Source organism: Calidris pugnax, unplaced genomic scaffold (genome assembly GCF_001431845.1).
Source record: "Calidris pugnax isolate Ruff unplaced genomic scaffold, ASM143184v1 scaffold103, whole genome shotgun sequence".
Lineage (NCBI taxonomy): Eukaryota > Metazoa > Chordata > Aves > Charadriiformes > Scolopacidae > Calidris > Calidris pugnax.
In genome coordinates this window covers 6108032-6134615 of record NW_015090990.1, presented here as the reverse complement: position 1 = coordinate 6134615, position 26584 = coordinate 6108032, and the positions used below count along the sequence as shown (strand labels likewise).

General features: G+C 35.8%; 2 protein-coding genes across 6 annotated transcripts in view; one reads left to right on the top strand and one right to left on the bottom strand.

Annotated features, from left to right (window-relative positions):
* Positions 1-3722, bottom strand: part of LOC106895130 (sodium channel protein type 2 subunit alpha) — an 81906-nt gene extending 78184 nt beyond the window's left edge. For 2 of the 3 annotated variants that reach the window (XM_014954257.1, XM_014954258.1), the window contains exon 1: positions 3450-3722. The gene's annotated coding sequence lies outside the window, so the exon portion shown is untranslated. The remainder of the gene's footprint in view (positions 1-3449) is intronic. The other variant, XM_014954255.1, reaches the window with a different exon arrangement.
* Positions 3723-14022: 10300 nt separating this feature from the next.
* The window catches only part of LOC106895266 (sodium channel protein type 2 subunit alpha), a 76683-nt gene continuing 64121 nt past the window's right edge, over positions 14023-26584 (top strand). For 2 of the 3 annotated variants that reach the window (XM_014954584.1, XM_014954587.1), the window contains exons 1-2: positions 14023-14243; positions 22615-22856. The gene's annotated coding sequence lies outside the window, so the exon portion shown is untranslated. Of the gene's footprint in view, positions 14244-21914; positions 22056-22614; positions 22857-26584 lie in introns of those variants that run through there. The other variant, XM_014954586.1, reaches the window with a different exon arrangement.

Sequence of the window (26584 nt, the reverse complement as noted above, 5' to 3'; positions counted from 1 at the left end):
TAAAAATTATTTATGTGATTATTTAATGAGTATGTTGGTAATACAGCAGCATTAAAATTTATTTCCAGCCTTTTTTCTTTTTTTTGTGTTGAGAACTTTTCCTACAATTCCTTTACTCTGAATTTGGGCAAGTAGGCTGCTCAAGCGATATGAGAGTTTGCATTTTGTTGCTCCTGTTTAAATTTATTGAAATCTGGCCATTCAGCACTTCTCTAAAATATTTTCTAAATATGCTCAGAAAAAGCTTCTTAGCAGCTTGCAATAAATACTTACAGAGCTGCCACATGTTGACTGTGTTTCTGCCTAGCATTAGCAACCCCTTCAGTGCAATTGGTAATGATAGCTGCTGAGGCATCAAATGCTGAAACTAGGAGCAGAAGCAAAGCCCTTCTGCTGGTCCCAAACCAGTAAAAAGCAGAAAGAGGAACCAGCCTAACTTAAATTGGTGGTAAGCGTAGAAAAAGGAATAATAGGTTCAGGAGCAGAAATAAGCAAGGGTTAAAGTTGCAAGGTGAAAAACAACTTGAACTGAATATAATTAATATAGTTATTCAGTGTTTCTTTAAGTCATCCTCTTTCAGTATTTTGGTCCTAGACCTTCCCTACTTCATATCTTCCCAAACATGCAGTGATTACAGAATTATTAATTTTCTCCTTAGCTTTTTTTTTTCATATTTATTATCTTTATGGTGTTTTGTGATTCACAACGTCATTTACCTCCCCTCATTAACACCTCTTTGAAATCAGGTACATTATTTGTCTCTCAAAGACAATAAGATAAGAACAGAAGATTCAGGTCACCATTTGCAGAAACGTCTTTTAACCCACCATTTCTGACTGGTAGGTGTCGGTGAGTGGAGAGGAGGGACAAGAAATGGATCCTTTCGAGTGGCTTCAGGAAGCCTCTAGAAAGGAGGCCTCCAGTCTCCCTGACGCCTGCTCAGCAAGCTGGGGCTGAGGACAAACAGAGGAACAGGAGGCTCTGATGGATAAGAAGCTGACCCCACTGAGGGGGAGTACAGGACCAGGGTCTGCCACTGCCAAGGATCCACATTGTCCTCTGGAGAAGTTGGTGAGAGAGTGTGTATGCCCTTACAACAGTGGAAGCAACCCAGTAAAAAGCTTGTTTGTGATTTTCGTGCTCCAGCTGGGAGTTGCACGCATAAGGAGGGATTACAGTTGCATTCATTGGTACCCAGTACAATTCAAGCAGACAGGATATATTGGATTTCAGTTTCCTCGCTGTTCCCTTGCAGAGAGAGTTGAGGGGCTGCTCAGGGGTAGAGCAGGCCGGCAGGTAGTGACCCAGCAAATCTGTTCGTCAAGGGCTGTGATGGAAGAAATCGAGCAAGCAGCGCTGGCAGCGTAGCTGCTGCCGGGCTCTCGCTTCGGCTGCAGAGTGTGTCTGCTGGTCTCTGCTGCAGAGATCTGATGCTTGTGTGTGTACAGAGTACACTTCAATATGAGTAATTCAGATGAGCAAAAATAGCAAAGTTTAAATAACCCCTAAAATTCAGTTTCACAAAAGGTAGGGAGGGCGAGCTTTCACTTAGGGTCAACTTTCTCTTGAACTCCTCCAGAAACATCTGACTTTAGCCATTGCTACTGAAAGATAACTGTATCATGCTTTGATATGATATGGCCATTTATGTGTTAGTATTTCCCAGAGACTAATGTTCACAATTAACGTACTCAAAATCTGTAAGAATTCAGATTCAATATTTTCCTTCAAGGGTTGTAAAGACTCAGTGGATTTTCTTTTTATCTTTTAAAGGTAAATCTATAGCTTGTCTTTGAAGCTATTTGCTAGTTTGGCCTACTGACTGCATTTTATGAACACTGCAAAATCTCTGTGATTGAAAAGAAGTTATTATCTCACTGAACATTTGTGCAGTTTAAAAATCAAGAGAACAGAGCCAGGTACTTATCCACTTGCCAAATATTAAGAATGTGAGTCATCCCATTGGCATGCCTGTTTGTTGTTGAATTGGGGCCTATAGACCTAGGAGAGCATAATTTATTCAATGCATTTGTCACTAGAGGAAACTGCTGATCATCGTTTGGATGCGATTATCCATCTTTTCTCCAGATCTGTTCAAGAAGGGATAATCCTTTACCATCCTAGTGAAGATACCTTCAGACACTACAATGGCTGAGCCATACCCATATATACATATTGTTAACATTGATCAGAAACATACAACTAAGCAGGCAACATGCATAGACAGCAAGAATGCGTGTGAACCTTCTTAACATTTCACATATATCTAAGGAGTTATCGAAAGCCAAGGCAGCATCTAGCATTAAAAACCCAACAGGCGATTTTCTGTTGCTTCACCAATTACTGCTAAATAAAGTTTAGCTTTACACAGGTCTGTGAAAATTTTGATTCAGTGCTTTCCTACTTACTAGCTTCTAATAGAAAGCAACATGCATTTAAATTAATCACACATTCTTTTTTCTCATATACTGGCCACTGAACCCTTTCTCTGATCTGTGACTGTGTAAGTCATTGCATTTCTATAGTGTCTATTTAGTCTTTTTCCCGACTAAATAAATTACTGCTGTAATTAAGGGAAGGTAAGGAAAAAACCAGAAGATTTGAAAGAAGAGTCAGGGGGTGCTGCATGAGCTTCCCACCTCCTGAGTCATTCTGCTGTCTCTCCCAGTGTGTGTCATGCATCTAAAAAAATACTTAAAAGAATATTTTTCTTTCTCATGCAATATGTAATGAAGTTTTTGCAATAAAAATGCATACATACACAATGCATATATAACAATTCACAAAACACATGTGTTTCACATGATATTTTCAGCAGTGCAAAACCATGTTTAGTCACAGACAAGTCCTCCATTCTGTCTTCCACCAGGGAGAGGCTGTTTTGGAAGATGAGGGAGGGGAAAATCCTGAAAATCTCCTATACCTCACAGAAAAACAATTAATGGATTTAGAAGTAAAAAAAGCTTCTGACTGAAGATGGTATAAGGAAGCAACAGCACATTTCTGCATTCAAACTGGGCAATCCCATGGATGTATTCATATGCTTTAAAATACACTCCAATTTGTATTCTGGGTACAGCACCAATATAACCTCCAGCAGAAAACGAAAACACTTGTGGATGACCACTTCAAAACCAGAGCAACAAATTACCACAATTAGGATGAAAAATACAAACTCAAAAAGTAAATCTAATTAGAAACATATAATCTTAAAAAAACCCCATAGAACCAGAGAACTCAAAAGAACAACATTTTTTATTATTATGCTACGACCTAATTAAATGCTATGAAAAATCCCCACAGTGGCAAAGATGGCTATTATTTCTTCTCCTCTTGCTCTATTAATATTAATTGAAAACTAGGTGTGGCACCATAAGAGAAAAATCTTGGCGCAAAACAACTGGAATTTGTTGCCAAAGCATTTTAATTAAATATATTGTTGTCTTACCTGATTAAAAGAGAATTACAAATCATGGCATAAGAAATATCCATACACTTGTAGATGACGAGGCTCCTTCTACTGCAGGTTCAGGTTCCTGGGCAAAGCAGCTTGTAAACTCTTTAATTTCACTGAAATGAAAAAGGAAAGAAATAAAGAAAGAACCTCCCCATCAAAGCAACAAAGGAACCTCTGCAGTATTCTGTAGTCTTTTCGCCTGCTTCCTGTTCTGAGATTCACTCTTTGAATCCCAGCATCGATCAGAAAATTGGTTGTGGGGAAAAAGAGACGGGGGGAGGGGGGAGCGGTTGGGGGAGAGAGGAGGGGGAGGAAGCAAGGAGGCAGCATATTACGTGCTGGCTCCACCTACTGGCAAGGAAATGAGCTCAGCTGGATTCTCAACACCCTATCAAAACAACTCTACTTTAGTTTTAAATCGCCTAATTCAGCTTTAAAACAAACTAAGTAGGTTAAGACTAACAAATGCTTCCATATTTTTAAAAATTGTTTGAGATTTAAAACGCACATTTTAAATGTTTTTAATGAAGTATTTGGATACATCTGTATACAAATAATTGCAGAAAACTCAAGATTCTGCCAGATATCTTTATTTGGCTATGTACTAATCATGTTATGGTTAAAAATAAAAAAGTTGTCCTTTATTCAGAGCCCACCATTACAAAATAGCAGAAAATAAGAGTGCCTGCTTTTTTCCCTTTGATTATTGATTCTGCAAAATATAAATTGTATTTATATCTTTATTGAAAGCCAGAGAAAACAAAGCTGTTATGTAAGATTAAGGGAACGGATGCTTGTATTTAGCTGGAACTATTACATTATTGCTCAATAAAGAGGTTTTTGTGGTGATCTGTTGTACTTATTTTCATCCAAGTCTCTCTTCTGTATTTTGTAGCATCTTGAAACTGCTCTTTGATACTCTGGATACTATTAGTTATAAAGGACTAATTTGCAAGTTGACTGCCCCACCCCAGTTACCTCTAGCCACAGTGTTACTAAAGAATGCCTTGCACAGGAATGCTGTGTAGCTGAGTGTGTCTACTTTTATCTCTGTGTTTCCTTAAAAGTTTCCTGTCAGTTACCCCTGCTCTATCACATCAAAGAGCTACCATTGTCTGTATGCAGGGCTGGCTCAACAATTCTGTGGACAAAAATTTCACAGCACCAAAACATGGGATCTGTGCGAGGAAAAAATCTAAGAGTTAACTAGAAATGGATCTAGATGAAAACCACGGATTTTTTAATTAGCATCCATGAGCTAACTCATCACAAAAATCACTAGTGTCAACACAGGGAAGTTGCTGGAGAGATTTTGCCCTTCAGTAGCAACTCTTACTTGTGTCAGTTTCAACCATTCATCACAGTTATCACAAACCCTTGGAGGGTCAGTTAATTTCTGTCCTTATTCAATCCCTACAGTGGGATCCTGGACCATGACAGAATTCCAAAGTACTAAAAAAGTTGAAGTAATAATAATAATAGGTTGAAATACTTATTATGTGAGCATGGACTGTTTTAAAAATCCTATTGTCACAAGAAAGTACACTCTCCTTTGACCTTGTTTTAAGGAAATTTTTCTCTAAAATATTATTTTATATAAAAAATATTATTTATATCTTGTAAAAGGATTTCAGTGAAAAGCACAGGCGATTTTTATTAACTTTTAACAGCTGCGCCCAAATGCTGGGGTGGGGGGGGAAGCGCTGTCCATGGTGCTGAAGCGGAGACCTTGCACTTCAAAACGCCCGGAGCCCGAAGTGCGCGCAACAACAAATACTTTTGAATGGACTTTGGCACCTTGGTATCAATATGGAAGCGCACCGTGAATGAATACAGGCCTAAATCGGTGAAGCTGATATTCTAAAGCCTTCTTGAATTAAGTCGTTTATTGGATGCACTTTTCACCAAAAAAAAAAAATTTAATTGGAAGATGTGTCGTTAAAATATAAAGTACTGATTTGACCTAATTCATAAATTAAACAAGAATTTCTATGCTATCTAAAAAACAAAGATCATTTGAATTAATAAAATCTGAACTATAAAAACAATGAGATAAAAGTATTACAAGATATTTGGAGACTGCATGAATCTTTATCACTTATAATCATCACTTATAATACTACTAATATATAATTCTTAGCTGTAGAGTAACCATTTATTTAAAGGAGAATTGGGAAGAAACATGCATTTCAGCTCCATTATAAGCCCTATTTTCTCTTTCCCAAACTCAGAGAACATTTACATTAGTTTTTTTTTCTGTAATCTTAATGCTTCTACATTCTATCAGTCTCTCACTTCTTTAACCTGTAGATATATCACAATTATATCTTAATGCTAAATCTCTTTGGCAAATCTAGCTTTGCTTTGCTGTATCCTCTGTAAAGGGTACAATGAAAATGAGATATGTCGTCTAACATATACCACAATAAAATGCCACGATAAGTCAAAGACAATAAAAAATTAAATTCTGGAATTCACATGAATTTTCTAAGTTTAAATTTTCTTATGAGAACTGCATTTGTCAGTGGCACAAATTTGCCCAGTTACAAGCGTGTGAGAAACTAAAGAGTTTTGCTATGAAAAATTCAGAAGAGCACTGTAAGAGCCAATGAATTCCAGTAAGTCTCTCAGAGCTCATTCTAAATCTACTAACGCTCACCAACAACACCTAAAAACGTGGTTCATTAATGTTTTAATTAATAATATTAATAGTAATTATGTAGAAATTAAAAATCCATAGAATAAATATAATTTTTAGCACTGTAAGAGCCAATGAATTCCAGTAAGTCTCTCAGAGCTCATTCTAAATCTACTAACGCTCACCAACAACACCTAAAAACGTGGTTCATTAATGTTTTAATTAATAATATTAATAGTAATTATGTAGAAATTAAAAATCCATAGAATAAATATAATATTTTTTTTTTCCATTTAAGTGTCTTAAAACTAGAATAGCTAGAAGAACTTTTCTGCTTATTCAACCATGCTGATAGAGCTCGTTTCTACCAGAAATTTCTCTTTGCCTCTCAGAGCATGGCTAACAGTCATCTGCATAAAAAATAACCATTCTATTAAATCATGCAAAAACATTTACCCAGAAGAGATGGAGCAAAAGGTCAAACTCCAGTTTCCACAGCGGGTAGGGTATTAAGCCTAAGGAGCAATGGCAGTAGCTATTCTGGCCAACAGACACTTATCTACGCCTGTCCTTTACATGCCTCAAAGAAATAGCTATTTCACATACTCAGAACCATTTTTTTTCCTTTTTGCACTTTTATCCGTGAATTCCAGACCTGAATCTGTAAATTGCTAAGGCAAAAGACAGGCCTGCAAAGTGAGCAGGTTCATGGTTCCTTGATCTTATTAAAACGCATAAATCAATCTCAAGCAAAAGTTATCAGCCTTTGTTATATAGTTCTGATGAAATCATAAAGTCTATCATTCTTGCCTTTAAAGTCTGAGAGTCACCTTTGCAAATTACTCATTGAAGTGAAACTGAACTTTAAGATGTTTCTAAATATGAAGCATATTTTTTTCCCCTGTTCCAGAGTTACTTTAACAGAAATTACTCTGGTGACTAAACATCAGCAATCGTTTGATTTTGTTAAACTTATTTCATATCTAAAATTGTTGCATCCAAGATCTATTAGTGCCCGCTGACAGGTTTTTACCTCCACCTAAGAAGAAAGATAGTTTTGAATTTTAAAAGATTTCTGAACATTTTTCTATGTAATGAAAACTATTTGGTCTTGATGATTACTTTTGAAGAAGAGAACATTTTAAATCACATTCATAATATTTTCAAAATGTGAAACAAATAATTTCTTGCTTGCCTGGGGCTAATAGTGAAGTCACTTTTAATGACCAACAGAAGACAGATTTGAAAAGGAATGTTTACAGCAGTTTTTGAAAGTACATATCACTTCCATCTTTGCTCCCTGAGACATTAGTATGCCTGTAGGCTGAGCCATTAAGGCATTAACTTGTGCTTACTCCACGATCCAGTGGACCAAGCAGTTTACATGTTCTGTATCTTTATCATTCTTGGCCAAAAGCAGATCAAGATAAAGTTGAGGCTTTTTAACATATTAATGAGTCAATTGTTTGTAATTTTGTAACATCTCTCTCGGAGCAGTATATTTTCATGGTTTAATTCTAAAGGTACTATTTTCAGTGCGGATAACTGCTAGGCATACTGTGGGATGCAGAGAAACTTCCTAATGCAAAATCAGCTTGGCAAGCATATGTTATTAAACAGAGCAATTCTTCTAGGCATTCCAGCTTTTAAAGACTAGCAAATAAATAAATCATAACTTGAGGTTTGCTTAACAAAACCTCCCTTCTCTCCAAGTGATGATTACCTTTCATCTGACCAATTAAACCACATGACTCAGTAGCAATAAATGGAATGAAAACATATGAATGCAATCTCTCTGTTTATAGGTGTCCTGGGAGAACATTATTAGATTTTGTTACTAGCTCTGAGAGCACTACTGCACTTGTTGCTGAGGTACCATTTAATTCATTTGTCCACCTCTTAAAATCTGTCTATCTGAAATTGTATTTGTTCACCCTGAAATTGCTTGCTTGCATTTCATCTTTGTTTATTTGTCTTGTCTTAAATATACAGTAGATTCTTTTGAAGATGGTCTGTGTACTGTGAATATATAGTACCTAAAATAATAGCTTCCTAAGCCTGGCTGGTCTCTTCGGACATTACAAGGAATATTAAAATACTTCAGTCTTGTTCTCTCTAGCATGTTGGCTAACAAAATTAATTTATCCTATAGCCCCTTCTAAAGTCAGGAATTATTATTCCCTTTCCTGTTATTATTCCCATAGATGAGGAACAGAGATACAAACACACGTTATGTTCTGGAAGTTACACAAGAAGCTTGCAAGCCTTAGGTGCCAAATCCTTATTATCTGAGTCAGCACCTGCTCCCTCTTCTAACTCTTATTACTCACATAAATAGCTAGTGTTTTTCAGAATCCTCCTAAACTGATGGCCTGTATATCTGTAAGTTCTTGCAGTATATTATATGTCATGCAAAAAAAGTATTTCCTTATGAATTAGTTGCCTTCTATGACTCTCCTGTGTTATGCCAAATTGATATAAAATAATGTCTTACCATGCAAGATTAAGACTAGAAGGAATATTGCTCCTAGCACCCAGAAGTTCCTAAGCTACTACTGTAGTGGAAGTGGATGCAGTGTCTGCTGCATGGTAGAGAACAGAAACATCTAGCTCACCCCATATATGGTGGGAAAGCTACATCTTTCTAGTTAACCTATGGAACTTTTCATCAACTCACTCATTAAGTAATTAACAATGCCAAGTGAAGTTGACTGTGAAGCTCCTGCAACCACATGGTGTGCCAGCTAGACCCACCTCTAGCTTGAGGATCACTGGCATAAGAAAAAATATTTTTATTGACCAGTTATTTTACTATTGTCTGCTGCTAATTATCTTGAACTTAGAAGCCTCTGGTACCAGCCACTGTTAGATCACTGGACTAAATAGATATCAGTTTCACATGATGACTTACATTTTTCTAAAATGTAAGTACACAAGATCCCTGCTCTTTCTATATATAGATATATATACACACACACAAAAGTGTGTGTATTTATACTGTATATATACTGTGAATATTTAAGACATCTCTAAGCTGTGATTGTTCTGTACATTTTGTTCAGCTCACAATAATTTTATAATTGTGATTGTAGTTCATCTGAATGACAGGAAAGTTGCAACTAGAGGCTGATATTTTGGAAGCACTTAGGCCCGTATGGAAGGTTCTCAGGGTGGTTAATGCTTTGAGACTTATTTTTAATGCATTTTTACTAAAATGATGGAATTATTGGGACCGCCTTGACTGAGGCCATTTGGGTATCACCTTTGTATTATTTTTCTACCAGAATAGGAGGGGTCTAATGATTATTTAGTAACCTTAATGTTAAAATAATTTTGTATCATTATTGAGAGCTACAACCATTAAAATACAGATTGCAAATCACATATCTTTATCATGACATTGGTATGAATACCCTAAAGCTGGTTATTTTTCAGATAGTATCATAGAATCATAGAATTATTTCATAGTTTGTGTTGGACAGGACCTTCAAAGGTCATCTGCTCCAGTGCTTTAGGTCACTTCTAAAGGCTATTACAGGGAAATAGTTGAAGGAATAGATATGAAAACTTGTCTTACATGTTGGTGCCTTTAAGTACCCGTTAATTTGGCAAATTATGAGTAGTCTAATGTATAGTGTTCACAAAAGTGCCTGAGAATTATTAGAGAGAATTATTGTCCAGAAATAATGGTATTAATCAAAGAAAATATTTGATGCTTTTAGTCACATGGTTTAGTTTTAGGTGGTTCTACAAGGACCAGGAAGTTGGACTCAATGATCCTTATGGTTCCCTTCCAACTTCTACAATTCTCTGTTAAAACAAGCTGATGACTCCATCGCTGAGACATTACCTGTGACCTATGTTCAGGCTTGCCCTTATATGAGACCTCATACAGGGGATGTATTTGTTCATGTTGAACACTTCAAAATTATTTTTCTCTTTGCAGCTAAGATACTTTAAGATTTCTGTTTCAGCTGTTTAGTTAAAAGTGACTGAATAGCTTTGCATTTATTCAATCACTACTGAGAGCATAACTGCACCTGGGGCAGGATTCCCAGACAAACAGATTATTTAGAAATGTCAGGGCTTTTCAAGTTACATTTTTAAATGCAATTTCTGAAATGAACTTTCAGTGATGATTCATTAAAAGTTGTACTAATAATTTAAATTGAAATAAGTGCCAGGCTGGCATCATTATAAATCATGTTTGTCAAAGCAGTCTATTGGCTGTTGTCTTTTAAATGACCACTTCTGATTTTCAGTTCTGGCAGTTGACTGTTCAGTGGGATCTAGTGAGGCAGAGGAAAGGACGAAGAGAGATTTTGTATACATAGTAGGTATATATTTGATATACATAGTATGTATACATTTGATATAAATAGTATGTAGTGCAAATATATATACTTTATATCAAGTATTAGTGAAAGACCATATTTTAAATGAAATTTTCATGTATAAAAATTCAGTATGGTTGTGATTGGGTTGTTCCATATAGATAGTTTGATGTATCTATGGCATAAATGTATATTTATGCATATTGCATAGTTATTCATTTCTGCCCTATTCCTCCACTGATACATTTCAAAAGTGCTAATGAGTTCTTAAGAACATGATTCAAATGCTATTTCAGTAAATCTAAGGTTCTGACTGGTTTCGATTAATTTGAATCACTATACAGGCAATCCTATACATTGATTAAAGAAGACTGATCCATATTCATAAATGAATGTTTACTATGATGTTGTGTGGCATGATTATTTCTACAAGCAAAACTTTTATTTTCTGGATTTTTTTCGGTGTGAGGATTGATGATTGAACTATTTTAATCACTGACACAACATTTCTGTAATATCAGACCTGTACCTATGAGAAGGCTGTCTTGTATAGATGAATACATTATGTATAGTCGTTGTGCCAACTGGTATATCACAGAAGATTGCAATCAATATAAGGACCCTACCACAAAACAGTAGGTCAGGGGGCTGTCTGGTAATATGGCATTAATCTAACCATCTTTTGGAACATCAGCGCACAAAAAAATAATTATTTGAACCAGCTCAGGTTCAAAACTGCTTTTTATACATCTTTTATACATCTATTCCCATCTTTTTCTATGGGAACTACACTGCTGGTGTTCAGGACTATATTTCCTACACTGCTGGTGTTAAGGACTATGTTTCCTATTTTTAAATGAATTTGAAATAGTTTGTTATGTAGATTAGGATTTCTTTATTTTTCCAGGAGAAACATATTCAACATGTATAACCCATCCTTAACTAGGATGTTGTTAGATGATGATTGAATTTGGACTATGACGTACTTTCTCAAGAAAACTTCCAAAGACCACTAAGAAAAGAATTAAGGTTAAAAAATAATAAATAAAAGAAATGCAGCATGTAAGCAAGTTAAATTCTATCCAAGAGCTGGTTTGATTTTCAAAACACAATACAGTTGCAAAACAATGTTCATAAGAAGTTTAAAATCAAGATGCCAGCTTTTCTTCATTCATAGGTTCGCAGAATTAACATACTCCTATGAAAGCAAAAAGAATTCTTTAGAGACAATCAGCATATCTATTAAAAAAAAAAAAACAACTTCAAAAAGTTTGAAAATGTATATATTAAAATCAAAGGGAGAATCACAGAATCATCTAGGTTGGAAAAGACCTTTAAGATCTTTGAGTGCAATGGTCAAACCTAACGCAGCCAAAATCATCACTAAACCATGTCCCTCAGATGTCTACCTGTCTTTTAAATGCCTCCTAGCGATGGTGATTCCACCACTTCCCTGGGCAGCCCATTCCAATGCTTGATAACCCTTTCGGTGAAGAAATTTTTCCTACTGTCCAATCTAAACCTCCCCTGGCACAACTTGAGGCTATTTCTTCTTATCCTATTTCCCGTTACTTGGGAGAAGAGACCAACCCCCACCTTACTACAACCTTTTCAGGTAGTTGTAGAGAGCAGCAAGTCTCCCCGCAGCCTCCCTTTTACCAGGCTAAACAACCTCAATTCCCCTTGTTGAACCTCATCCCATTGGCCTCGGCTCATTGATCCAGCCTGTCCAGATCCCTCTGGAGAGCCTTTCTGCCCTCAGGCAGATCAGCACTCCCTCCCAACTTGGTGTTGTCTGCAAACTTACTGAGGGTGAATTCGATCCCCTCATCCAGGTCATTGACAAAGATATTAAACATAGCCCACCCCAATACTGAGCCCTGGGGAACACCACTTGTGACTGGCCACCAACAGATCTTTTTTTTTTTTTTTTTTTCCTTTTAAAACTGTGGAATATGTTCATGCCCTCAAAGTCTGTTTGAAATGAAAGGAACCCCAATACTGAGCCCTGGGGAGCACCACTTGTCACTGGCCACCAACAAATCTTTTTTTTTTTTTTTCTTTTAAAACTGTGGAATATGTTCAGGCCCTCAAAGTCTGTTTGAAATGAAAGGGGGATTTGCTTGAACAGTGTGATCAGGAGTGCTCTAGTTTTACAAAAACAAACAAGGAAGGTAATTCAGCTGTACTTGCAAGCTGGGGAAACATCTCACTTAATATACAGAGATTATTCTGTACATACGGAATACATACATATTCTGATAATGTATTTCTGCTTACTGTTATTAGCCAAATTCAGGAATTTGTTATTTATATCTGTCAAGCACTCAGTAAGCTTAACTGAAATCAAAAGGACTACTTACAAATTGACACAAATTCTTAACGATTGTGGTTTAAGTATGCTAATTTAAATAAGGATATTGGTAGGATATTACAGATAAGGGACATCAGTTGTAGGGAGTTGTAACACTACTGCTGCTTTGTGTAGTTGTGATTTGGTAGTGGCTGTCAGGCTGAATCTGTGCTTTCTGCCCTTAAGTCCTTGCTGCCTCAACAAAGTATGTGACCAGTGGGACAGAGAAGGGGCCTATCTCTAGCCACTACTGAACAGGTACTTAAAGAAAATACAGGAGTTAACAGATAGCAAAATATTCTTTGTCTCTTATACTCTTTTTTTTTCTTTTGTGGAATAATGTTTGTTCATTAAATCCCAGATGACTGAACAAAGCTGGTAGCTTGATTTTAAACTAGTTGGGAACTGTAGTGGTCTCTGACCCAAGGCTATGAGTCAACATATTGCACACACTTGCTGACATTTCCACATCTTGCTTTCCACAAACACAATACTTCTCAAACTGACATGCAGGACAAAATAATATGTTGCCTGAAGCACATTATTCACTCAATACTGTTGCCCGTGGACCAGGCGATGTTGGAGCCACTGCTCTAATAATTCTTCCCAGGGCGGCCAGAGGAATCCTAGGTAAGCAGATGGAAATCTGCACATGCCCAGGAATCCTGTCTAAGGGGAAGACTTTGAGCTATGCTTTTCATAAGCATAGTACATTTTACACACATAATATAAATTAACATGATGCCAAAAATGCATGATAATATCTAGTGAATAAGATGGTATCAAGACAATGAGTAAGTTCAGCACACACCAGTTAGGGGTGCAGTCTGTGTCTATGCTCTCTTATTTACACATTCTTCCCTTCCCATGGATTTTTAAAGGAAACAGCATCTTTAAAACTAAATCCTCTACTGAACGCATATAGGCAACAGTTTTTAAATTTAATTATTTTAAGAAAAATTCTTTAAAAGGGTTATTCAATAACCAGTGGGGGTTTTTTTTTGGTGTGTTCTGCTTCGTGTCTGGAGGAATTTACTACACAGGAGCTGTTTGAAATGTAAGTCAGAATAAACTAGGATAAAGATGCCTCGTGAACTGATGCTTTGTACGTATTCATTATCTTTACCAGTAGGTGGAGCTGCCACGTTAGGTGCTGCATTTTTTTCACCACTTCTCCCCCTCCATTCCCCCACCCTTCACCCCCCCCCTTCTCCTAATAAGCTGTTTTCTGATATATGTTGGGTACCATAGAGTGAGACTGAGAACAGGAAGCGGAGGCAGAATCAGAAAGGATTCTGGAAAGGTCTCTGTGTTTTCTTTTCCACTGAGAATACAGAAATTGTAATTAATTAGCACAGCTTTGTGGATGGAAATCTGGACTATTTCAGGAGCAGACATATATTATCATATTATTTTTGGATGCTGGGCTTTGCAGTGATTTTTCGTTCTCTTTCAATCAGGTAAGCTGGCAAAACATTTAATTGTACCCATAATAAATCTTAGTAATATGATCTTTTCCACGTTTTCAGAATCAGATTGGACCCTCTGGTTTGCTGTTAAGGTAGAGTCAAAGATGGAATGGGGAATTCAAAGCCATTTTGTACTGACTGATTGTGATGATGGTGTGATTTTTTTTCATTTTAACCTCGTTAAATCTGATATCTGGCCTCTTCCTCTTAATGTGATGTTGCAATGCAGTAGTCTTACTTGCAAAATCAGATTTTATAATCAAGGTATACTAAATTAATTCCTAGCATTTTATAAAGTGACCTTGTTTCCTAAGAAGAAAAATCTGATGATATTCAGGCTTAGGAACACTAGGTCTCTTAAGATTCTGAGCATCTCAGATTCTGATGATCCAGGAATAAAATCTATGTGGTTTGTTACTGCTATTTTTTTATATATATATTATATATATAATATATATATATATGGTACTTGAAGAAATTCCCTTATTAGATAGATTTTATAAAAGATATGTAAGGAAATATTTTCTTTCTGTGCCATGTTTTGTATGGTTGTGTGTCTGTGTGTATGAGAGGATGGGCTCACCAACTGTTAATTAAGAGGTCCACACAGACGATACGGTTTACATTCTGTCTGTAACATTACAGTCTAGCTTAACATAGCCTTCTTAATAGAACTGTTTGAAGGCATCAGCACAAGAATTATTATATTTCATGTTATTCTCCATTTGTCTATTGTCTCATTCATTGCTATCAGTAATAATTAAAGCAGTCAGTTATTAAAGGTAAAGGAAAATACCTATTGAAGATTGTTTTGATATGAGAATTCTTTTTTTCAGTCATATGTTCACATTAAAACTATATATGATATAATAGTATTAATTTGGAAAGTATTTCCAAGAGAAAACAGTAGAAATTTAAAAAGTGCCAAAAAAGCCCAGTATAACATAATAAGGAGCCCACTATTTACAAATCACCATCTCAATCCATACAGGAAAAAGAAAGTAGGATTGGGTCTCAGGTGGTATTCAGAGTAGCAAGTGAGGCCTGTACCTGAAGTAGTGATAAGAAAGAACGAAGTTTTTAATTTGTATTTTTTATGGTGCCAAATCAATATGCCTGTGATGTCCTTGTGTAACTTCAAAATAAATAAATAATCATAATATTGATGATGTTTCTTTTAGAAACATGTTTTTGCTTTCATAACTGATTTGTCAAGAAAACTGTTTCAGAATAATTTTTAACTCTAACAGTTTTAATATTTAATTTTTGTTCTCTTACACATCTCCATTTTGGGAGGAAATATTGTTAAAGACTAGAATGCGAGCTGCTGCAGTAATTTGAAGCTTCATAGCACCTGTTAAACAGATAGGTTGTTTATTAGGCCTTGATATTTATAGAAACAATGCTTGTGTTGTTGTCTTATGATTTGTCCCTCTAATGAGCAGAAGTTAAGAGCTTATACTGATTTTCTTAGCTGTGCCAATTAAGCACTCAGTATTGTAAAGTTCTGTTTAGGTAATACTGGTTGCTAGCAGAGGTAGAGACTTTCACATTTTCACTGGAGACCATGAAACAATTCCCCTGTGCCCTCTTAGACTCTGTCAGAGTGGGAATTTGGTCATTTCCCTTTATTACCAGGTAACTCAGAGTGTGGAGGGATCAAGAGAAAGGAAACAGTATAGTAAGTATGGGGTCTTTAATTAATGTGTTTATGACATATTTTGGGTTTTCACCTCTTTTTCTTCATCAGATAGCATTAGATGAGTTAACTTGTGCCTTATGAAGATTAGGCATGGATGTAAATTTATTTGCTTTCAGAAGACTAAGGATTTTAGAAGCAAAAGGATGATAGGACGTAAGTTGGAACTTCCTGACTGATGGTATCCATTTTCTTCTGCTGGTGATTTTCTCAGTCCTGTATAATTTGCTAAGTGTATGCTATGTATTAGTTTTGTTGCTGCAGTCCTACAACTTTTGATGGATCAGAGAACAGCAGATACTGAGGAGTTCTTTGTACACGGCAAAAAAGTTGAGACCTTGTTCTCTACAGTGCAAATCTTGGCCCATTTCACCCATATGCTGTTCTTCCCATAAGGTGACAAATGAAAAAATTGCTTGAACTCTGTTTGAGTTAAACCGAAGGGAAAATAAATGCAAGTTTCTGGTATTTGGTACTTTATTTGTTAAGATGATCTATTTGTTGATCCCCGAAAATGACTGTTGAAAGTAAGTTTCAGGAACTTACAGTTACTCTGTTCTTTACCAGAAAATTCTAGTTAGAAGTTAGAAACTTAACTTTCAAAAGTCTAATCAGCTAATTTGCATTCAGTGCAACTGTTCTATATTTTTTTACCTTATAGCTGCTAATCAGTAATATGTACTGTTGCCATTTGCAGGGAATATTGTCTAAAATATCATAACAAAATTGATGCTTACTAGTTCAGACTGCTTACAGAACAAATGGGGACACTCTGAGCTGTGGCTTTGGTGAGCCTATCAAATCAAGTGTAAACCACCGTAAAATCCATCTATAGGAAACTGCATCCTGTTCAATGGAAAGTTGCCATTGCTCATTACAGCTACCACTCCTGATTAAAAGCTCTGAAGCACACTGTCAAGGGCTTCTAAGTTTGGTATTGACTGCCCTCCCATAGGACCTTGAGTTGGTATCTTACAACCAGTTCATCCGCCTTCATCAAAATACTCTTTGTGGACAACTGGAATGCCTACTATATTAATGTGTTAGTGTTACTGCTTGATTTTCCTTGTCTTATGATGTGGTAAAGCAGAGGGACTAAGGATAAGAGCAGCTCAGGCAGGGACTGTATTGCTTCAAATTATAAATATAGAGTAGAAGCACCATATGCTCTTGAGTAACCATAATGTGTGTGTACTATCACTGCAATCTTAAAAAGGAGTAAGCAAGTTAAATTCTAGGTCCCTGAAATATCTGGTCTCTCATTTGTTCATAATTCATCCCAAAATGATTTATTTCTGTTACAAAAAAAACCCAAAAAAAACCAAACCAACAAATAACAACCCAAACAAACCACAAACTAAAAGCACCATCAAACACACCCCAAATCTGTCATTTCAAATTGTTGCTAAACTTTAAAGTGTTCACCAGTCTTGGTAAGGTCATCCTACAAAAAAATTACTATTCATTTACTCTACCAACTAAGACAGATCATGGAATATCTTTTACAGTAAAAAATGCAACTAAAAAGTTAAAATTTAATTAAAGAACTTAAGCTTTTATGAATCTCACGTGTAAAAAGCTTAAGGAAAAGGTTATTTATGCTCAGATTAATTATTTTTCTAGTCATTAATTCTTTATTGTTATTGATCTCTTCTTATTGAGTAGTTTTACTTAGGCAAGTGTAATCATAGAGCTACAGTGCACAGGTCCCTTTTTCAACCTGGAATTACTTTTCCCATTTTTCTCTGGATTCCTGACTTGATCCATCAACTTGCTAATTGTCATATATCCATATCAAATGATCACATTTTGAATATCACTGTGTAGTCCATATGCAGTGAGTCTGGCACTGCAGATCTATTGATTGCGTACATGCTGAGCTACCTGCTCAGCAAAGCTGATGTGTTTCACATGTGCTGAAGTTACTACGTAAGTATAGGTCAGCTGAACCCTCTACCTGTGCTGCATCGGGCACATCCTCATATTTCTTTGCAGGATTTCCTGAATGAAAGTATGAGGGAGAGTAGTAAATCTGAAAGGATATCAGAGACGCCAATATAGAGAATGGCTTGGAAGAATATCAGTACTATTGGCTCTGTGATCCCTTTGGCTGTATCGCAGTATAACCACCTTACAGGAAGATCTTTGCATAGAGAGACATAGCAGGCAATTTCCATTTGTAGATGACTTGTGCTTAAATTAGACATTGCTTATTTAATATTAGGCCCTCCTTTTTGATATGAGAGGGGAGCAATGTTTCTGGTCATTTAGCATCATTTATTTTAAGAACAATGTGAAGTGAGAAGCTTTCTTTTTTGTGTAAAATTTGGGGCTAGCACAAACTGTTGCATGTTCTGCTTACTCATAAAATATTACTATGTATGATTGTATATAGGTTTCTAAGAAGTCACAAGTTTGTATTCAAAATCACTAGAAAAATGCAGATGAAGAATTAAAATGAGCAAGGAATAAAAGGAAATTAGTTGTTCACAGGAAAAGTAGTTCCATTTATATAGGGCAATATAGGATTATGTGGCCTGGCTACTGTATTTGTGTATGACAGATGAAAGCAATAGTGCTAAGTTTTACAGTAAGACAGACAATCTATTTATAATGTTATTTTAGGCCTAAGTGAAATAAACTTGATGACAGAAATAAGTAGTTAATCTCAAAAGGGCCCAAGAGTCCAAGGTCAGGTTGAACTGAAAGAAAAGAGGGCAAACCTGATGTTTACTTTCATTCAGATTTAATGTCTGAAGAAAAGCCTGTCACTAATATTTAAGGCCAAAAGGTTCATATGAAAAAATCTGACCTGAGACAGAAGTTCAGACCAAAAGCAATACAGAAAAAATTCAATCTGTGTTAGGAAGGAATTTCTTTCTACTGAGTGAAGCTGTAAGTGAGTACTAAAGCAGTCTTCCTGAAAGGTTTTTACTGACAACAGTTTAAGTTACTTGCCATGTATTTCCTACATATCAAATTGATCTAGTTTGTGTTATAATAGGAAGAATAACAGAATTCTAGTAGCTACTATAACACTAGCTACCATTCTGTAATGTATATTACTTAAAGGACTCTAATTGGCCTCTATATTTAATATACTTGAATTTCAACATTGCAAGAGACACCTTTTAAGGAAGTGGTAGAATTTCTACCTCATAGGCTGTGCTCCTTTGGGTTAATTACACATTTGTACTGACTAGACCAAAGTCATACTTCCATAATCCATTCAGAAAACATTCCAAATGTAGGGCTTGGTTAAGTTTTATCAGGCACTTCCATGACGCCTGAATGAATGCCTTGAAAAAAATCCGTGTATATTTTTCATGGGCTGTGTAAAAAGCACTCTATTTTCATGTTTACTTTCTGTGCATTTTCCTCCTTGTGTAGTAACGATCACATTTAGCCAAGAATTGGGTGTAAGCCTCTCAGCCAGAAGTTCCAGTTTTTTCCTCTTTCAGTTTCCTACACAACTGTCAAAGTCTAAATACAATCCATTAATCTTGTGCTATGCAAAATTTACTCTTTCATATTTTGTATTGATCAGTTTCTGGGGCTGAGTAAGACTAGGGAAGTAAGTGTTCCAGTTGCATGTTTCTTAATGATTCAGTTAATTTTCTTAGTCAGTTTGTTATTTCTTTTTAGGTTCATAAGCAATATTTTGTGTTGCAAATGCATTTTTGTAAGTTTCCATAGAAAATTTAGAAAAGAGTATTACTTTACAAACAGAGCTTTCTATTTTTTTCAAAGCAAAATCGATACTGCAATGAACTTAGAAATTACCAGCTGATATTTTATTGTGACTCCTTCAACACCTCCAGAGTGGGTACTGGTATATGTTCCAGTGCTTCACTTGTCAGCACACTTCAATTTGAGTACAAAAATGATTGAAAATTAATTGAATCTAGAGTATGGGGAATATGCAACAAGTAATTCTGAATCTGGACAAGTAGTTTTGTGGATAATGGTGTTTCTTGTTAATCTCAAATCAGGTTATGATTTTTATAATCACTTAACACTTCAGATATCCCTATAGTTGCCCAAGATTTCCATTCATTGTCTGGCGTTTGTCTCTAACATGAGATTTCACTTAGTTGAAGCCATCACTGGTGTATCACGCTATAATGATCTTTATGAGAGTGTCTGATTTTGACTAGCCCCATTTCTTTTTTAAATCATATTTGAGATGGAGTCAACATATTTTGCCATGGGACAATGTGACAATAATATGCAACTACCTTTTATCTTTTCCAGCTCACCATTACATTGAAAGGGAGTTCAAGTGCACGAGGATATAGTTTGAAACTTTCTGGGAAGCAATATCATGTCTCAGAATTAGAAGGATGGTCCAACCACTCCTAAAATAGATGCTGATGCCATATAGGCAGAAGAGTTCAGGAAGGAGTCCCACAGGAAAGAATATACATAGTCTGTCCATCAGGAATCACTGCTGACTAGGCCTGAGATTTTACCAATGATTCACTCATGGAAGCTGAATCAGAATAATCTACCCCAAAGAAAAATTATTTTGGTCAACATGATATCAGCAAAAATAATTCTCTAACATTGCCTTCAGCTACAATAAAACTGCATAATCTGGGCCTGCCTATGAAAGTTTCTGGTATTGGGGTAAGAACCAAAGAAACCAGATTTTTAAAAAAGCAAAATATTTTTTTCAATATGTTGCAAATATCTGCATTATACAGAAAAAGGTGCTTAAAACTATAGGAGATGAGTTAATAATTGAAATTCTGTAGTGAAATTACTGTGACATGGCCTGGGCCTATTATAAACCCAAGACAGGGCTCACAATTCTGCCAACCTCTTATGTTCAATTTTTGCTGTGACTACCATTGGTACTACTATACTACCAAGATGTATAGCATTGGTAGACAACAAAGCTGCATCTCTTATCCATTGGAGAAAGAGCCAGTACAAACATACACAGGATATAATAAATAGGAAGATGGAGACTAGGTGTTAGGGTTACATGTGAGAAAAGGTTCTCTGTGACTGCCTTGTGCTCTAATTCAACATACAGATTTATTGAAATTAACCCGTACTGCTAGTGTTATTAACAATTTTCACATTAAAGATTATTTCCTCAACACACATTAAAGATGACTTTCTCAACATTTTGCAAACTGGCAAATATTTTAACAACTGGATAGAAGTTACACCCCCTCTTTTGAAAATAAATGTCATATGAATGATTAGTATTAGCGATTAATCTTTTATTAGGATGCTGTAGTATCCCTTTCATATTATTTTAAAGCCTGCAAGCAACACCACTTACATATTTTGCTTATTTGCACTGTATCTGACCATGAGATCAGATTTCAGCCTCAGTGCTACTTCAGAGGCAGAATGCAGATGCACCCAATAGGCAAAGGGATGGGGAAATCCCATATGTACCCCCAGGGAAAGCTGCATTCAGTGGAAAATATGCATTGGTGGATAAGTATCATTGGTGGCAGTATGAGAGTCATGATCCCCTGAGGGTAGTACTGGAGACACAGCCTTCAGATGTCTTCAGAGGAGCCTCTCTAGTAGTGACTCACCACAGTTAAGATGTGCTGAATCAGTCCTTCACTCAAAATGACCAAGACATTGAGTTTGCTATTAGCAATTGTCAGAATGACTTTATGTTACATTATTAAACAAATAGAAGCTCTAATTGTGGTATCGCTTACTGTATCTTTGTGAAAATGTAATTCTGGATTAATATTAACTAGTACTAGGTAAATTCTAGGTTAGTAGAAGTGGTAGTCTAGTAGAAAGCTTTCACTTCCTGTTTTTCCACCTTCTGTGTTCACTTTGAGCTGGTCTGTGTCTACACGGTTTTTCTGTATGTTATCTAGTTTCTACAGCAGCTGCTCATTCTCACTGCATTTGGAGAAAAGTATTTTTAAAGGGTTTCTTTGACAGGAGCAGAGACCTAAAAGAAAGGGATGTCTTCTTTTTCTTCTCTAAGAATAAAACCATATAATAACAACATAAAAAAGTACAAAAAGGGCCAGAAACACATCTAATTCAAATGAGAATAAATGTCTCAAAGACATCTCATCTCAATCTCAGTGGCTGAAGACTAAAGTTTGCAAGATGTAAGTAGCCTATTTAAATTTAATGAACTAGATACTCGTATTGTTATAGCTTTAACGACCAAGGAAGCCATAGCAACCTTTGGTCAGCTCTTGTAGTTATTCAATCTTTAAATTGAAGAATCCAGAGAAGAAATTATCTTTTTTTGCTATTACTTTGCTTTAGATGGAAGAAAAATTTTGTCACACAAATAAAAACTTACACCAACATCCTCTATGATAAATAACACACAGAAGTATGCATTTTTCCATGCAAATACAGATGGAATTAACTTCTATTCCTGGTTAAAGACAGTGAATCCAGTAGGGAGTAATGACACATTCTACAGTTCCCTAAGTGAGAGGTGAGAACACTCCTGTTAGCCTGGGCACAGTTATACTGCACTAGTCATGCAGTAATCTCAACAATACCCATTTTTGCCTTTTAGTTAAAGCATGGAGGTAAAAGAATAAATGGAATTTTTGAAACTCACATCACTTGAAGGATATTCTTAAATGTACTTTTGTTCTATGTTGGGTTTTGTGGACTAACCCATGTTCCATCCTGCTTTTTTGCTATTAGGTTGGAAAAATGTGTCTATGTGAATATGTACTTATCTTTGTCTACCGCAACTAATTTTGAGAAGCTTTGGACACAGGAACAAAAACTTGAGTCTTGAAGAAATTTCAGTCTTGAAGAAGCTTCTGCTCCCAAGGAGAAACTTTTCTCATCAAATCCATTTTCTGCTAGAAATGCAGCCTTTTTGTTTTCATGATAGCAAAAGATCCAGTGGCTGAATTCTGAGATTTCTTAGAAAAGTAAAGGTAAGAACATCTTTTCTTCCAGTCAGAAATAATGTTTCCCTTCATGAGGTGGCCATTTGATATAGTGCATATGTCTTCAATAAAAATATCAGTGGGAAGATGAAACTAACATCTTTAATGATGTCTAGCTGTAGAAATTTGTGTTACATATATTGTAGCTATTTTCCATTAGAATGTAAGGATCTTTAATATTGGAAGGTATTTGCAAAATATTAGTGAAGTACTGTATTCCATCTAGGTTGGTGGGCTAGGAGGAGACCCTTCCTCTTAAACTGCACGTGGTTGTCATTTGGCCTTCTTCAGGTTTCTCCATTACTTCAAGTATTCTTTTCACATCTTCTCAGAGGCAAGTTATTGTGTTAAAGAAAATATAGTGCAGGCTCACATTTAAAGAATTTCTAGAGGTATTGGTCAATTTTTTAAAATGAATGCGTCAATTTATTTTGGGGGTTCTACAACTTGCAGGCACATATCTGAGGATCCAGGTCCATTTCTCTACATAACCTACCTATTTTTGATTACTCCAGTTTACTAGGTATAGCATACATTAACCTTGATGTTAGAATCATTAGCCACTATTTCCACTCCAAGATAGGAGGAAAGAAATAGGACAAAATTAATTCAAAAGCAAATGTTGTAGTGAGGTAGAGAGGAAAGAAAAGAGATGAGTGTGGAATGGCAGCGGGAACAAACAGGCAAATAAGAGGGGGGAAAGACTATCCATAGCAATGCCTTGGCAATGCCTTGGCGAGAGAGAGTCATGCATTATGTTCTGCCCAGGTTTCCAAACTCTTGCAGTACTTTCTTTTGCTGAGGTTGGGGTTCTTAAGATTTAGTTAACATGCTTTCGCACTTTGTTGCAAGTCATTATCGACGACATTAAATAAAATTGCATGTAACATCCCTGAAGCACCACGTTAGTATTAATTCATTAGTATTTCCTGTAGCTGCTGTTCTTCAGTCAGGTTTCAGCCAATGTGAACTACCAATTCATATTGTCTACCCCATTCTAAATATTTTTAAAGTGAGGTTTTATTAAGGAAATATTATTTCCGTTACATACCCTTATTAGTTGATTTCATATTCTCATAACAAGTAAGTATTTTTGTCTTCTGTGACTTATTAATTTTATTAATAAATACCTGGTGGTGATTTCATTATTTTTATTTTGGGTACTTATGTAACACTAATGCCTACAGGCTACTGAGGCTGACTGTACAAATCCAGACAAAAATTATAGTAATTGCTACAGATAAATTATAGTCTAAGGAAAATGACACAATAGACGAATGATAAATGTTGGAAAGAATGGAAAAAAGCAAAACAAATCCTACATGTTAGTCAGTTAGGACCTGTAAACACAAATTATCATAGTTGAAATTAGTAGATTAGAGTTTAATGAAGAGGCAGGTTCTGAGCAGGTGCTAAATGCTAGAGGCTGTTTTCAGCTTTGAGGTCTCTCCTCTCCTTGAAAATACCTACTTTTGTGGAACGAGCATTTATGGATTCCTTGGCTTAGAACACATGGATAGTTTTGACTGGATATCTCTTTAGATATCTCAATTAACTCTGCATCATGTTGCATTTACCACTTCGAATTACAGCAGTGACACTTAGTGGCTTTGTTTGTTTGTTTGTTTTTGAGTTCCATTTCTTATTCAAATATTTTTAAAGCAGTAAAAAATAGTGTAAAGATGCCAGGAAAAACATGGTGTCAGTTATGAAAAGATCACAGAATCACAGAATCACGGAACTGTCAGAGTTGGAAGGGACCTCTAGAGATCATCTGGTCCAACTCCCCTGCTAAAGCAGGATTGCCTAGAGCACATTACTCAGGACTGCATCCAGGTGGGTCTTGAAAATCTCCAGAGAAGGGGACTCCATAACCTCCCTGGGCAGCCTGTTCCAGTGCTCTGTCACCCTCACTGTAAAGAAGTTCTTCCTCATATTTGAATGGAACTTCCTATGTTCCAGTTTGTGCCTGTATAGATAATAGTCTATAACTTTAAAAAAATGCTTCAAAGAATTTAAGCAGATAAGAGAATTGGTTTTTCTTTGTTAAATTAGCCTCTGTGCACAAATGCAATAAGAAATTTCAGTAAAAATACTTTATTTTAGATTATCTTCATAACAAACTAATATTTATCCATCCTTTTATTTTTAGGATAAATTGAATACAGCATTACCCAATTTGGGATTCGATCAGAGCATAGTAACTTAAACATAACTGATCTTCATTTCCAGAAAAATAACACCTGAATTTTGCAAAAAAACTTCCCAAATACGAAGCGAGGAAGTTAAGATAACTTGTTTTTTTAGGCTCTTCCTGCATACACTCACTCTGTGTTCCTTGGCTTCTCAGGGCAGTGTTAGTTTGAGTTGAGGTAATTCTCTGATGACATCAGCACAGAACAGCTCTGCTTTTTACTTCTAAAGCTGCAGAAAATAATCTCTAGCTGATGCTGAATTGGTGCCATTAGCCCTTTGTTTCCATTTCTCCTACCATGGAGCACCACCTTTTTTGGTTTGGGCAAATATCTTTACTGGCCTAATGTGAGACAGCTAGTCTTATTAACACTAGTGATTTAGAGTAGAGGTTTTTAATCCAGATTTTAGCATCTGAGAGGCTATTGCTGTGCTTGGCTTAGAGGAAGATACTATTCCCAACTTACAGTCTTTCAAATAAAAGATCAGCATAAGAAAATTATGATATTTGGTCATATTACAGATTCCATTTGCTAGCTTCGCACTTATTCCAACTCTAATAAAACACACTTTTGTGTGCCAGTGTTTCAGTTTTAATGGAATTAAAATCTCACTAGTCAACTTTTTCAAGGTTTTAGCAGGAAAATAATTCTGATGCCAGCGTTGTAAATGCAAAAAAACAACCCATAAGAAGAAACACTGTAAGGGTTGTTATTTCTCCACTTTGAAAACTTTGAAGGGTATATATATGAGCATTGTTTCCTCCAGAATATAGCCTGTTAGATAACTTGACTATTTTAATAAATAATTACAGTATCCACCTGGTTCTGACACTGATACTTTCACTTTTGACATTTGCCTGAATTAAGGTATCACAAAAATAGATACTTCAGACGGCTTCTTCTGGGCTTTATCACAGACACACACAAATTAATTTGACATCATTAACACAGATATTTCACTTACTTTCTGAGTCATCTTCTGTGTAAATGATGAGAAGATAATTACATTCAAAAATAAAATTTAACAAGTTATCCATAGACATAATATAATTAACTGAAATATGCATAAAATTAAGAACATATGGATAGTGTTTACTGTTCAATCTTAGTATTTAAAGGAAGGGACTGAAGGAAAACTGTATAAGGATTTTTAGAATGCAATACTCAGCTACAAGTAAATGAATTTACTTAGCAAAAGCATGTATTCAATAAATTGGAGCTTATTTTTTCTAATGGAATCTATTCAATTATAGACCATTATACATATGGTATCTAGGCCCAAATTATATTTCAAATACTTGAAATTCTTTTTGCTGAGCAGTTTCAGGTACTGAGAGGCCTGGACCACTCAGATCTTACATGTATTTTTGAGAGTATTCCGTTTTATATAGTTTTTTAATGAAAGCTATTCTGAAATTATTAGATAGATAGAATTCTTTGCTTGCCTGAATTCTGCCCAGTATCATTCACATCCTGGCAGTTTATTCACAGGATAGCAGGCAATTTTAAAGCCAATGAAGG